At 41.8% G+C, this 4380-nt stretch overlaps 1 long non-coding RNA gene across 1 annotated transcript; it reads right to left on the minus strand.

Moving 5' to 3' along the window:
* Positions 1–1767: 1767 nt before the first annotated feature.
* Positions 1768–2626, minus strand: LOC131007783 (uncharacterized). Its single transcript, XR_009096279.1, has 2 exons — positions 2549–2626; positions 1768–2037 (listed from the first exon to the last, which is right to left on the minus strand). It is a non-coding gene; the product is annotated as an uncharacterized LOC131007783 (long non-coding RNA).
* Positions 2627–4380: the final 1754 nt, after the last annotated feature.

The following is a 4380-nucleotide window of genomic DNA, read 5'->3' on the forward strand; positions in this document are numbered from 1 at the left end:
TATATGTTCTATACTATGCTTCTAGCTATGTACATCGGCTATGCATAACTACTATATATATATTCATATACATCTCTAGATAGTCTCGGTCGTCACCTGATATCCTACTCCTAACATCATCAGTCGGAGCATCCTCACTCGGCTCCGACTCTTCCTCCTCACACTTGTCTATGATCCGATACGCGCTATCGTCGCTCGGCTCATCCTCGACATCCGTATCATACATCGGATAGTAAACCGGCACCTCGGGAATAGAAACCCATGTCTCGGTGCTGTCGTCCGCAACTTGATGCCATAAAGGCTGGGTTCGCCTGCGTCCAACTGTCATATCCGGAGTCTCCTCGTCCGGATCCTCCTCATCGCCGTCTGACCTCGCAGGTCGAGATCCTCCCTCTTGGGCGCCTCGATAAGGTGCATAGTGGAGCTGGTGCGTGTAAGGCTGTAAAGCCAAAACATCGGAATCTAGTACTGGGGCAACTCTCGAATCGGATGGCCCCGATATTCGCTGAATCAGAGGCTCTGTAAAACCAATCGGCGGTGCTGACCTGATAGGTAGCACTGGTAAAGGTGCCGTCACCGGGGTCAACTCCCATAATGGTAAGTCGGCGCTAGGATATGTGATCATCGCCAAATACGAAAACGGATCGTGCTCCACAACCGGTGAATACGTCTCGAAACTATCGGATCTGAAACAGTCTGCTCAGGTATAATCGGCATCGACTCACTAGGGGGTGGTGGTGTAACCGGGTAAGGCTCATCTGGCAGTGGGGGTGCAACCACTAACTCTCCACCCTGGACTAGCCCAGCGGGCACTTCGTACGGCGGTGCAGGGGAATCGCCGAATGCAAAATAATGATGGCCGAGCGTCGCGATTAAACCGCTAATGTCACCATACCTCACTCTTCCCAACCACGTAGTGCCCACGAATAGGGGGACGAATGTTGTCGCCCAAACTCCCCACGTGGGTGGTAACCGCGGAATCAGAAGATCGATAGCTTCCGCTCCGTCGATTCCGTAGGGAATAACCCTCTACCTGCATCGATGGTAATGCGCTAGAAACTCTCCTAGCGCATCGTCCTTATCTGGCTCATACTCTCTAACCCAGCGTTTCGTTGCTTCTTCAACAATACGCTGCATCATGAAAACAAAAACATCGTTTTCCTCAAAAGTGGATATGAAACTTACTTGGTATTCCACCACAATCATCAACATTCTCTCTCTCATTTGGTCCGGTGGAGCAACGGCTATACTAGCCTCAACATGACTCCCAAATATTCCTCAACTCATGGTTCTCATCATGCTCAGATAGTTCCGCCATCAAACTTCACATAACTCATTAGTGGGTCAACTCAAAACTCGGCATGAAAGCGGAAAAGAAAACATCAAAAGCTCTTACCTCGATAAGTCGGAGGAGATGGGGTGCTGGGGTTCTGTTTCGACCGACTCTCAAACCAGTCTAAGAACTCAAATTAAACTAGTACTCAACTCATAAATAAGAGCAAATAAAAGCTCAACTCAATCAAGCATTTAACTCAGAGCAGACGACCTGCTCTGATACCACTCTGTCGCAGCCCGATTCCGACATTAGTAATAGCGGGGATCGAGTATCGATACGACTATTTTAAAGGAATAAAAGACAAGATGTATAGGTCAAACATCAAGCGGAAGCTCACATCAAAAGGTGTTAAGGAAATCATCATAAATGAATCCAAGGGTAAAATCGTCAACATCGTTATATCTTTTTGATTATCAGGAATTTCACGAACAAAAACAAAACGGGTATAGCTCATTTTTCATAATGAAGAATAATATGCAGAGTATCGCAGCAAAAGGCGAATCGATTATATGTATGAAGACATATAACCGTGAGTGTATTGCTTGATTTTCAAAGGAAATTAAGTATCTTAAACATCAAACTGTATTTAACATAACTTCATATCAAAACTCTATCGACAAAACAGACATACGATAGAGAAAGAAAACGTCAACCCGAAACATTCTCCACCAGCACCGCACCATACTCCCCCTCCGCTTATCCTGCACGTTTAGAAATACATGCAGGGCGTGAGTACATAAATACTCAGTGGACATATCGCCGAAAAACAAAGCTGCTCATAGAGCTATAAATTGAACTTGCCACAATTCAGCAATACACAGGAATTATATCTTAAAAGAACCTGTGCAAGCAGTTTTAACCATAAACATCATAATTAAGTGTCTGCAGACAAGTACTCGACATGTATGTACCGCATCTACAACTCATCATTATAATTAAGGTACTGAGAAGTAGGCCTCCCTCTCAAGTACCGTGACCGGCCGACCTGAAGACGGCTCACAGTCACCTCTGTGCACAAAATCCCGCTTGTGGCAGGACCGAATTCGTCTCATCTCATCAGTAGAGGGTAAACATACAAGCTCAACATCAAAAATTGGCAAGTCAAACAGTTCTCAAACATCATTTATCTCAAAAACATTTGTTAATCTCATAACATCATCAAATCATTTTAGAAAGCTCATATGATAAACATATACTCAAAATATTGCCCACCTGAAGACCTTACTCAAAATCTCCCGTCAAAGTGGAGTTACTTACTTCCTTGCTCTTCTCATGTCTTCAGGGATCATCATCATCATCGAAAGTTCATGTCATAAAATGAATCTCGATTAGAACTCATTGACTAATTCTCAGGCCTTATCTCATACTCTATCTCATATTCTATCTCTTTACTCAACTCTATATAAACTCTCCACTCATCTCACATCCTTAAGTTCAAGGATAGATTTCAAGAAAATCATGGCTCTAAGTCTCGATTTATTTCTCATATAAGGTTCGTCTAATCTCATTCAAACACATAGGTAACACAATCACATAAGGCACATAAGAAATCACAAACAAACATCATCAAAACATGCTCTGTTTTTACACTGACTCAACTTCAAAATTTAAACTGTTCTGACTCCGACATCTCCTGGACTCGAGACTCATACCGAAAGAAAGATCTTCGAGTCTAGTTTCATTTAAAAAAAAGTAGAGTCGAAAAATCCAAGTGGTTTGAGAGATATGACGTTTTTACCATTATCTACCATTTCTGGCAGTTTTGTGCAACCGAAGGTTACAATTTTTCAAAAATAGTAAACGTTGTCAAACTGGGCTCATCTTTGGTGGATATCTAGCTAACACAATAAGGTTGATACCATAAAAAGTTGGAAAGCTAGATCACATAGGAAGCTACTGAAATGAAAGACTCTTTCCCCTATTTTCTGAAATTCTCGGTAATAATGTGCAGTTTAAGTTTTGAATTTTAAAGAAATATCAAACGACGTTGAAAAGACTTGAAATTTTACCAGGGTACTCAAGACTCATGTAGGGACTTGCTATAAAATTTTCAAAGCTATTGGAAATCGAAAAACCGTCGATCACAGTAGGTCAGTAGGCCTACGAAATTTCTCCAATTTGAACTCAAAAATCATAAATCTCAAAAACATCTCTAACTTGAATATAACATCATAACTCTCAACAAAAAACTCATACCACAACTCATTTCATCACTTCTAATCATCAATCTAAACCATCACTTAACATCCTAGCATGCTCAAGAACTCATATAACCATTCAAGTCTTCAAATCAACTCAAGAACTCATGAATTTCCTCCAAACTTTCGAAAATTAAGAAAAAACTAAGAGAGTAAGTTTTCATGCTTCAATCTTCCATTTAAACTCACATAGCACATCATAGAAACTAGATCTATGCAACTAAAGATCACTTACCCCAAGATTAACAAAGATCAAAGTTTTTCTCTTTCATCCTTCATGATCAAGCTCCACGGTTCTCTTGGAAATTTCAAGATTTGGAAGTGTTTAAGCTTGATTTGGTGGATGATTTTGATCTTGATGTGTGTTTAGGAAGCTTTGGAGGTGCATCAATGGTGATCTTTGGAGAAAAAATCGGAAGAGGGAAAAGAGAGATTGAAGGTGGCCGAGAGTTGAAGTGTGAGGGAGAAGTGGGATGCTTGCCTTGTTAAGGAAGAGTGATTAAGGACAAGCACTATTCCTAATTAATGCATGGTTCCCTCATAAATCTACATACTAATCCCTTGCCAGCCTCCTTATCCACTTGCCATTCAAGATAATGAGCATGTGGTAAAAACAAAATATCTCAAGTGTAGTATCAGTGGAATTAATACACTCGATCACAGCTCTGCCACCAGAGCAGAGCAGAGCTAAAAGACTCGGCTAGAGCAGAGCTAAAAGCTCGCCAGAGCAGAGCTGGAAACTCGCTAGGGCAGAGCTAAAACTCGCCAGAGCAGAGCTCACATCCAGAGCAGAGCTCACAAGTCAGAGCAGAGCTGACTGACTCGGCATAGCAGAGCTAACTCGGC

Source organism: Salvia miltiorrhiza, chromosome 2, assembly GCF_028751815.1.
Source record: "Salvia miltiorrhiza cultivar Shanhuang (shh) chromosome 2, IMPLAD_Smil_shh, whole genome shotgun sequence".
NCBI lineage: Eukaryota > Viridiplantae > Streptophyta > Magnoliopsida > Lamiales > Lamiaceae > Salvia > Salvia miltiorrhiza.